At 41.9% G+C, this 10,761-nt stretch overlaps 1 protein-coding gene across 3 annotated transcripts in view; it reads right to left on the reverse strand.

Annotated features, from left to right (window-relative positions):
* The window catches only part of CCDC83 (coiled-coil domain containing 83), a 48,191-nt gene extending 43,457 nt beyond the window's left edge, over positions 1 to 4,734 (reverse strand). For 2 of the 3 annotated variants that reach the window (XM_082749088.1, XM_082749086.1), the window contains exon 1: positions 4,613 to 4,734. The gene's annotated coding sequence lies outside the window, so the exon portion shown is untranslated. Of the gene's footprint in view, positions 1 to 4,260; positions 4,593 to 4,612 lie in introns of those variants that run through there. The other variant, XM_082749087.1, reaches the window with a different exon arrangement.
* Between the last annotated feature and the right edge of the window lie 6,027 nt (positions 4,735 to 10,761).

A 10,761-nucleotide genomic window follows, 5' to 3' on the forward strand; every position in this document is an offset into this window, starting at 1 on the left:
ATGCATGCAGTTTGCTATTGTCAACCCTCATCACTGACTTGGGTCCCTGAACTGGCATCCACATAGATCACTGAGATCCACAGTGGAAAATCTCACTGAGATGAAACATGTTTTCCTAGACCTCCAGCCAGGCTCAGTTTTTGTGTCTGAGACCTTTCCAGCCGACTGTGTTCATCTCTCTACACTAACAGATTCGAGTATACCTCAATGCAAACATTCTCTGATACCTTCCAGCTGAAAAGCACACAGGTTACACAACAGAAAGATTTAGCCCATTAGGACAGAATAGTATATTCAGTGGTATCATCTCAGAGGTGAAAGTTTTGTGAACAGTTTCATAAACGACACACTAAAATATGTCATTGTACCATCATGGTTCACAGAAACGTACCAGCTGAGAATAAGTGCTTTCGTTTCAGATGCAGAGTTGAATTTTTATATTATTTTCTATTTTAGAATTGGAATTTTTAGCTTGACTATTGCATGAAAAGATAACATGCTGGTCAGTGTTTCATTTTGCAACAGTAGGTTACTATTTAACAGTGATTTTTACTATAAATATTTCATTTATAGTTAAAACAAATGGTGGCCTTGATCTCTCATTTTCTTTCTGAGTCATATGGAAGAGATCAAATGTTAGTGTTTCCACCTACAGTACCCATCTGGTGCTGGGGGGAAAATGACCTCATCTTGTTCAATTACTTCAGTTACCTGGCTCTGAGGTTTTCAGCTCTTCTGCCTAAAGTATAATTAGTTACGTAACTGCAGCTCATGGCAAAGGGCTTTAATAAAATATGAGCGAAAATGTGGGTCCATGAAGCACAAATGATTTATGCATAAACTCTATTAATATTCATTGTTTCACTTTCCAGAAAATTAGTAAGCATTGGCTTGCCCTCTTATTAGATGCATTTTTGCAATGAGCTAATAACCTTACTTCAGAAAGTACTTCTACATTTGATAATGTCCCATAAGCAGTGGGGATTTTTATAAACATTTACAAGGATTTACAGTTCCTGACCATCTAGAGGATTTCTAACTCAGCAAAGGGTGAGAATCATAGAAAAAAATTTTCACAAAGTAACATAATCTTTCAGGAAGTTTTTGCATAGACTAATCCTGACAGAGGGACATCTAATCTGTTTATCAGGAACTGAAACTATCTAGTCAGCACTGGCTCTGTGAATGGCTTTACCTGGCCCTTAATTATAAAATCGGGAAAAGACAAGATCTCTACTCAGACAGATGGGAAGAAAGAAGCATACCCCAGCAGAACTTTAAAAAAATAATGAGCAACTTTAAAAGACTAGCAAGATCGTGCAGGTGATGAAGGCTCCGGAGATCTCTGCCCACAGTTCGACCTTTTCTGCATGTTTTTCCTTTCCCAGCGCTGTTGGGGCTTTTAGTAACATAAGCCATGGAGGGAGGGCTGGCGAGGAAGCACGGAGGCTCTATTTGAAAAACTCAGCTCTTTTCAGAGCCCGCCCCATAACCACTTTCCATCAGAAAATGTTTCAAAATATATCCTCTGAATGCTTCTCAGTGAAAAGTAAAAAAATCTGTTTGGGTAAAATGGCTATATAATGTTGTCTGTTTGGCTATATAATAGCCATCTTCTTCAAATGTACTGTTACCCCTTAATGCTTTACTCGACCCTGCAAAATTACCCAAAAAACAAAGAGTGCATTCTCAGGATCCTGGCTCAGTATGTAGAAAGTTCCTAATGACTTTTCTCATGACTTTGTGGAGCCATGAATATCCAGAAGCCTCCTAACCATTCTTTTCAAATTCTGTGGAGGCTGGGAGGGATGGCAGTTCTGCCCCGATGCCTTTCTGGGCATTTGGAATGAATTCTGATATTTGTTAGCCAATGTTTTTATATAAATGTAGATTAAAATGGAAGATATTTACTTAATAGCATTAGTAATGGCAAAAGTTCTGAATAAGATTCCCTCAGAGGTTGAGAGCAGAGGTTTAGTTAAAAGATCTCTATATGGGTGTTGAAGTCTGGAGGTTTAGCTATTCCTGGCTCTGCCATGAACTAGCTATAAATACACAAATCTAATAAATAATAATAATGATGTCTACTCTCTCAATATAGTGTTAATTGCAGTATATATTTGAAAACATTTGTGGCATTCATAACAACTAATCACTTCAACAAACCATCTTTGGGTTTTCAAAAATATATTTTGGCCCATAGGCCAGCATCTCCCATAGATGCAAACTAGATGTTTAATAAATGTCTAATTTGAATGACCTACAAATAATGTGTACTCACTTTCTTTACCAATGGCACTATTTACTTGCTCATAATATTGTATATACCCTTAATTTAGAAAGTAAATCTTATTTAAGTAGGCTCTGCGCCCAGCATGGAGCCCAGTGTGGGGCTCAAACCCACAACCCTGAAGTCAAGACCCAAGCCAAGATCAAGAGTTGGATGCTCAACTGACTGAGCCACCCAGGGGCCCTGAAAGTAAATCACCTTTAAATTCAAATTCTCACTTACGGTAAAATATATTTTTAATACTTTTTTAATGTTTTAGAAATACTCTTTAGTATATCATAAAAAGCCCTGAATTCATTTAAAGCCTTTTAGTAGTGAGACTATCACCTAAGAGTTAGCTTAAAAAAAATTCATCCTTGTTTTTTTAATCAATTATGTATATACAGCACAAAACAGCTTTAAGCTGTAAAACACAGTCAGTCTGGAGATGTGTTAAACCACTATATATTTAAATTGAGGTATTTAAAAAATATCTGGATAGAGGTGGTTGGTTGGCTCAGTCTCTGGATTATGAGTTCAAGCTCCATGTTGGGTCTGGAGCCCACTTAAAAAAAAAAAAGTAATAAAGTTAACTATTATTAATGTACCTGATATTTAAAAAATAAATAAAAATCTGGATAAATGATGTTTTTGACTTTCACTTGCCTAATTGATGATTTATATTACATTACCACATATTTTCTTCACCAACACAAATCCTTTGGTCAGTGGCACGTTTCTGAACAGCAGTTCTCAAATTATGCTGGACTCTTACGTTAAAAATCAGTCTCTCTTCTCCTCCAGAATTGTTCATGACATAGTTTGAAGAGCACTATATTATACTAACTTTTCTAGCAACCAGAACTACATTTCTACCCCCCAACTCCTGGTATCCTTCAAACTTAAAAATGCCACAAAAGAACAGAAACCTGGGCACCTGGGTGGCTCAGTGGGTTAAGCCGCTGCCTTCGGCTCAGGTCATGATCTCAGGGTCCTCGGATCGAGTCCCGCATCAGGCTCTCTGCTCAGCAGGGAGCCTGCTTCTTCCTTTCTCTCTGCCTGCCTCTCTGCCTACTTGTGATCTCTCTCTGTCAAATAAATAAAATCTTTAAAAAAAAAAAACACACAGAAACCTAATCATGAAAAAAATATTGTAAGGATAAGGGAAATACATGTAGTATTTTCATCCTCGGGTGGTGGAAGAGAACAAAAAGGCTTCTAGCTTCAAAGAACAGTGGTGAATATGAATCTACTGGAACCAGGTCTTGGGGTGGGGTGGGGAGCGGGATTCAAGGAAATCCATGAACTGTTATCAGACACACAATGATAAATGCCCAATCTTATCACTTTCCTTCTCTGCCTTCACAGAAATATATATGTGTATATATTTCTTTCTTCAGTGGGACATCTTTCCTCTCCCAGCCACTCCTCAACTCTCTCTTGCCAGCACAGAATTAATCATGCAGTCAGAAGGGGAGTGAAGAAGCAAGGTACTATACAAATCTAACAAATTAATCAAAGAAAGAAACGAAGTGTCCTCTTCAGAAGGATGTTTGCAGCCTCAGGCGCCAGGAGCGGAAGCCAGTCTGCGGACCCGGAGGGTGAGGAAGAGACCAGAAACGACACTCAGGGCACTCAGGGAGCACCCCGGCAGGAGGGCTCTGCGCGGGGCCCGAGAAGGATGCAGGCTGGGGGAGCCCTCACTCAAAAGGCATTCACAGAACTGGGCGTGCGGTGAGAAGAGCACTAAGCAGATGGAGACTTGAGTCCCAGCTCCTCCACTAGTGAGTTTTATAACCTCGAACACGCCGCTGAACCCCCTCTGACCCTGGGCGCTCTCCCATCTTTCCTGCCTCCCGTCAGGGTTACAAAGGAAGCTCAAACGCTTTGGGAATACTGTTGAGCCTCAAACTCCGTACGAATGGAAGGATTCGTTTCCTGAGCCTGTACGGTGTGCTAGAGGCTGTGAGCGCACCGCGAGAGTTACAAACCTGAATTATATTTAGATCCTGCCCTCCAGGAACAGAAGATCTAGAAGAGAAATAAGCAACGCATCCGGGGGTGCTACTGCAAGGAGGAAAGAGAGAGCAGTGTTTTGAACAGATCAAAAGATCTCCTTCCCTTTCTATCTCCTGCGTGAGCAGGGGCGGGCCCATGAGGACCCCTCCTGGCGGTTTCCAACGGTCCAGGAGCAAGGAGATCGCCAGGAGGACGCGACCCCGGGCCCCTGTGGGCTCGGAGCCAGCTCCGAGGGCTGGTGGGGGTGGGGCGGAGATGTCAAGCCTTAAGTGTCAGACTGGAAGGAGTCAGGGGCCGAGCGAGGAGCCCTGCCAGTCTCCCTACCTCCCCTTGACGGCTTCCAGGTGCGGATGCACTGCAGTGGATTCGCTAGTAGCGCGAGCAACCCGCCCGCGGACCAGGCCCACCCACACCGCGGCGGCAGCAGCGCCTTCCGTTTCCAAGGCGATGCACGCGCGGGGGCGTCCCCCTCCCGCACCCCCTCCCCGCGCAGACGCTACCCGCGGGCCAGGCGCGCCACCTGGTGGCCGCAAGGGGGAAGAGTCCGGGCGAAGGGCCCGCACCGCCCCTGGCGCCGCGGAGATGCGGCCCTCCCGCCTTCTTCCTGAGCGATTCTCACCGCCACGGCTCACCCTGCTGATTGCACAAAACGCCAGCCGCCTCCCTGCCTCCCCCCAGTGGCAAACCCATAAGTAGTGAGTTGTGTGGAGACGTGACATCCGGCTCTGCGCTGTGACCGTGAGACACACTTGGATCTGCGTGTCTGTTTCTTCAGTTTAAAGTGAGACACAGAGGCTGCTCCGTCGATTTCCAGGGGCTCGCAGCGCGGGGTGGGCAGGGGAAGGGGTGTGTGCGCAGGGGAAGGGGTGTGTGCGCACGCGCGGGTCCTGACCCACTCGCCCTTCGGCCACCCAGGCTTCGATTCTCACTTCTCTGTTTTAAGAGTTCCTTTGGGTTTGACTCTAAACAGAACTGCAACCCCCTGGACTAAGTGTTTATATGATAACGTCCAGCTCTGAAAGACCCTTGATCCTAGTTTGCTTCTCGCTTTATTTTTTGCTCCTAAACCTCAAGAAAACCAACACAGATTTTGATTCCATCTTTCCCCTTCTTTCTACTTTTTGCAGCTCCGTCCTAATTCGAGGGGAAAATATATCACAAGCCTACGACCTTGGAAGTTTCCCTTTTTTCTCCTGCATCTCCCCCTCATTCTCTGCCTCAAGATAGTTTCTTGCATCCTGGCAGCACCTACTTAGGCTAGTAACCCCCGAGTCAAACCGTTCTCTCTCTGTCGGGGAACGGAAGTGAGGCCCTCGCTTGAACAGCCACTCTTCGTAAATCGCCTGTTTGGCATTCTTGAGTTTGATTAACAAAGCATAGATTATCAGGTCGCCTGGGTGGCTCAGTTGGTTAAGCACCTGCCTTTGGCTCAGGTCATGATCCCAGGGTTCTGGGATGGAGCCCCATGTTGGGCTCCTCCTCTGGGAGTCTTCTCCTTCTCCCTCTGTCTCTCCACTGCTTGTGCTCTGTGTGTGTGTGTGTCTTGCAAATAAATAAATAAAATATTCTTAAAATTTAAAACATTAAATATTAAAAATACATTATCATGTTTTCTAATTAGATCTGTGTTATATTAATAAACAAATTGAGAACTTTTAAAAATATATATATATTTTAATTTTTAATTTTTTATAAACATATATTTTTATCCCCAGGGGTACAGGTCTGTGAATCGCCAGGTTTACACACTTCACAGCACTCACCAAAGCACATACCCTCCCCAATGTCCATAACCCCACCCCCCTTCTCCCAACCCCCCTCCCCCCAGCAACCCTCAGTTTGTTTTGTGAGATTAAGAGTCACTTATGGTTTGTCTCCCTCCCAATCCCATCTTGTTTCATTGATTCTTCTCCTACCCACTTAAGCGCCCATGTTGCATCACCACTTCCTCATATCAGGGAGATCATATGATAGTTGTCTTTCTCTGCTTGACTTACTTCGCTAAGCAACAAATTGAGAACTTCTTAAAAGAAAGGAATGGAAACCATTAATACATATATTAGCTTTTGCTTGAGGGAGTTTTTCTCATCAGTAAAAAGCCATCCAAAAAAAAAAAAAAAAAAACAAACCAGTTTGAGATAATTTATGTGTTCTACCTCATTTGAAACTTCCTTTATTCCATCAGTGTTATGTATTTGTTAAATGCCTACAGTTTGCTGTGATCCACACATCTGATAATGGATTTTTAGGTACTTTAGTCTTTCCTAGAATAGCAACACTGGGATTGTGGGGTAAAATTATTAAATAGACTACAGATGCAGGAGGGGGGAAAAAAGCTACCAACAAAAATTTTTAAGTGTGGGGATTATTTCTGTTAAATGGAAAAACAATTTTGTGATTATTCAGCACTTTGAAATCATTCCCAAATCATTTCCTATAAATCTTAGACCTGCTTCTCTTATGAGGGACTGGGCCCTGGGTCAAAAATGTACTTTTACCCTATCATTTATCTCCCGTGCAGTTTTTCTTAAGGTATTTGCCAGTTGGTGGTTAAACAGTGAAGCCAGATAAGCATTTGCCAGGTTTCCGTATTTGATTTTGATTTTCTGTTAGCCTTACCATGTTGAGTGATGTAGAAATACAGGCAGGAGAGGGGCGCCTGGGTGGCTCAGTCAGTTAAGATTCTGACTCTTGATTTTGTCTTGGGTCATGATCTCAGGGTCGTGAGATCCAGCCCAGCCCAGGCTCCACTCTGGGCGCAGAACCTACTTAAGATTTCTCTCTTCCTCTCCCTTTGCCCATCCCTGCCACCCCCCTCTCCCATGCCCAAGAAATGGAGATAGAAGAATTTCTGTGGTAGGAAAAGCTAAATATAATTGTCTGATTTGGCAAAATGCCAAATAACCTGTTTGGAATGCACACTCAACATTTTATACTTTTTTCAAACTTTTCACCTGTTTTTGTTGAGGATCACTATTTCTGCAGATAGACCCTAAAGCAGTCAACTAACATAATAATATTAAATGTCAATAATTTTTAGAGACCTGAGCTACTGATTAACCTGTTGACTTCACCAACCACTTCAAATTTCTAGTAAATCAGAAAGTTTACTGACAACCAAGTTGTTTTGAGGAACAGAAAAGCCCTGCTATGACTTCTTATCCAAAAACTTTGTTCTTGACCAATAGGAAACAGTTAAATATGTGTTTTGGGGGAGAATAAAGGCATGAAGTAAAATATTCTCTTGAGAGGGACAGTTTACATTACCTCTAAGCAGACGCTCTAACATCCATTTGCATGTTTCAATATTATAAAATGGGATTGTTTCCCACTTTATTTTTAAGGGCTACAACTTTTTCTTTTAGGCTGGAGACATGGCTCTGCTGTCTAACCCATCTCTCCATCTCTCCATCTCTTGAAACCAAGTTTAACTTGAATGACCAGAACTCTGGCAAAAAGAAATCACATACATCACTTTTCCCCCCACATATCTCCTCCTCCTCCTAACTAATTTTTGAAATTACTTTTATGATCTCTTTGTTCTCCCTGAGGGAGAGGAGCCCAGAATGGTAACTGGAGCCAGAGTGTCATCTCCCAGAAGCCTGAGCCAGCGCATAAGGACTGTGCCTGAGGGCGTTAGTGTCTGACATCATGGGAGCAGTTCCACGCCAGGAGTTGCTACATGCTTTTGTCAGTTTTAAAATATGACTACATAAGAGAAACATACAGATCAATAGAACGTGACAAAAACATCCAGACATAGATATTTAAAAACATAATACTTATATATTTATGTATATTTGACTGTCATATTTTATTTTATATGTATATACACACAAACATATATAGAGGATTTCTTCAGACAGAAGTGCCAAGATAAATAAATGAGGAAAGGATACTATTTTCAATCAATGCTACTGTAACTATTGCATATGCCTTGTAAAAATGAACCTTGACCTGATTATACACCTATAAAAAATTGACTCAAAGTTAATCATAAATCTGAACATAAAAGCTAAAACTATAAAACTTCTAGAGTAAAACATAAGGGAAAATCATCATGATCTTGGGTAGGTAGGCAAAGATTTTTTTTAATAGGACACCAAGAGCATGAATTTTTTAAAAAAGAAAATAATAGTTTGAACTTCATAAAAATCAAAAACTTCTGCTCTTTAGTTAGTTTTAAGAAGATAAGAGGTGGGATGCCTGGGTGGCTCTGTTGGTTGGACGACTGCCTTCGGCTCAGGTCATGATCCTGGAGTCCTGGGATCGAGTCCCACATCAGGCTTCTGGCTCCATGGGGAGTCTGCTTCTCCCTCTGACCTCCTCGCTCATGCTCTCTCTCAAATAAATAAATAAAATCTTCAAAAAAAATTTTAAAAAAAGAAGATAAAAGGTAATTCATAGTCAGGGGGAGAATATTTCAATATTTTAATTAGTATCCATAATTTATAAACAAATAAAGCTCAATCATGAGAAAATAAAACAACCAATTACAAATGCCCAAAGATTTAATAGACACTCCACAAAAGAAGACATATTAGTGGCCAATTGGTACATGAAAATACGCTCAACAACATTAGTCATCAGGAAAATGCAAATTAAGGCCCCAAGGAGTACCACTACACACCCATTAGAGGGGCTAAGTTTAAAAAGACTGACAATACCGTGTTATTAGCAAGAGTGGGGAGCAATGATGACTTTCCTATATTGTTGCTGGGAAAGTAAGATGGCACAACCATTTTGGAAAACGATTGAGTGGTCTATTATAAAGTTAAACATATATCTCTTGTATCACCAACTCAGCAACCCCACTCCTAGATATTGTTCAAGAGAGGTGAAAATGACTGTTCATAGACCTTTATCATAATAATCTAAACCTGGAAACAACCCAGATGTCCATCAACAGCTGCCTGCTATAGCCATACAGTAACAACTATTTAGCAATAAAAAAGAAATGAACTATTGATACATGGAACAAACAACATGACAGGTCTCAAAAGAATTTAGCTAACTGAAAAAGCTAAATGTCAAAAGCTATATACTGTATCATATAAAATTCTAGAAGAGCCCGAAAGCAGATTAGTGGTTGCTAAGCACTGAGAGGGAAAGGTGAGGGGCCTGACTGCAAGGAGGCAGAAGGAACTTTGCGAGGAAGGAAATGCTCTGTAACTTCGTGGCGGTAGTGGTTTTAGGGTACAGGCATTTGTTAAAACTTGCCAAAGTACATACTTAAATGGGTGCATTTTATTGCATGCAAATTATACCTTAATAATTAGTTGAGTTTTTTAAAAAAATAACTATAAACTCTCTGATACCCCTCCGATCAAGAGGTGGGGTCTCTCTTTCCTCCTCTTGCGTCTAGGTGGTCTTATGATTCTTTTAACCAAGAGAGTAGAACAGAAATGACTGTATGTTGTTTCCAAGGCTAGGTCATTAAAAAGTCATGCAACTTTTTCTGGGTTTTTTGGGGATACTTGTTCTGAGGGAAGCCAGCTTCCATGTAAAAAGTCCGTCTGCTTTGAGATAGCCATGCCGGAGAGTCCAAATGTAGGCCCTATGGTCATCTGTTCCAGCTAAGTGTACCTTCTACCTCAAAAAGTGCCTGCCATGTGAGTGAAGCTATCTTGGATCTGCCCAACAAACCCACCCATCGGCTGAGTACTGTTGAGTTGTGTCACAGTTGATACCAGAAGGAAAAAGATTGTCAATTACTACCCTGCAGAATCTGGGATATGGTTGTTTAAAGCCACTAAGTTTTGATACTGTGTTAGTTATCCATTACTACATAACAAATCACTCCAAAATTTAGTGATTCAAGACAATAGCAATCACTTACTGTCTCACAGAATCTATGGATCAGGAGGATTGGGAGCAAGTTGATTGGGAAGTTCTAACTTGGGGTATCTCCTGAGGTCAGATGTTCGGCAGATTCTCTCTCTGCCTGAAGGAGCTTTCAGTATAGGGGGAGTGAGGAGCAGACAAGTTAGTAGGCAGTCACAATACAGTTGGATAACCTGGAGAATAGGGGTAAAAACCACTGGGAAGGGAAAACCTAACCCAATCTTGAGGGTCAGGGAAAGATTCCTAGAGGAATTGAGGTCTGAACTGCAACTTGAGTAGGCATTAGTTTGAAGCGTTGAAAGGGGCTGGAACAGAGGGATAGGCATGGACAAAGGCCTACAGGTAAAAACGAAAATGATGAGTTTCTTGCGGAGCTGAAAGAAATTTACTAATGTTCAGAGAACTGGGTCGCAGAGAGAGGAGAGGAGGAAACCAGTAGGCTAGAGAGAAACGAGCAGAGACAGATCATGATGGGTCTTCTGAATCATCTTTCATGACAAAAGTTCACTCTGGCTACAATACGGAGGTGTTGGGAGAGGTCCAGATGGGGACAGGGTCCAGAATGAACTCCACTGGTCACACTTTCCATCTTCTTCTGCCTAAGGGCTTCTCACATAGGTTTAGTTTCT

Source organism: Mustela nivalis, assembly GCF_964662115.1.
Source record: "Mustela nivalis genome assembly, chromosome: 9".
In the NCBI taxonomy this organism is placed as follows: domain Eukaryota; kingdom Metazoa; phylum Chordata; class Mammalia; order Carnivora; family Mustelidae; genus Mustela; species Mustela nivalis.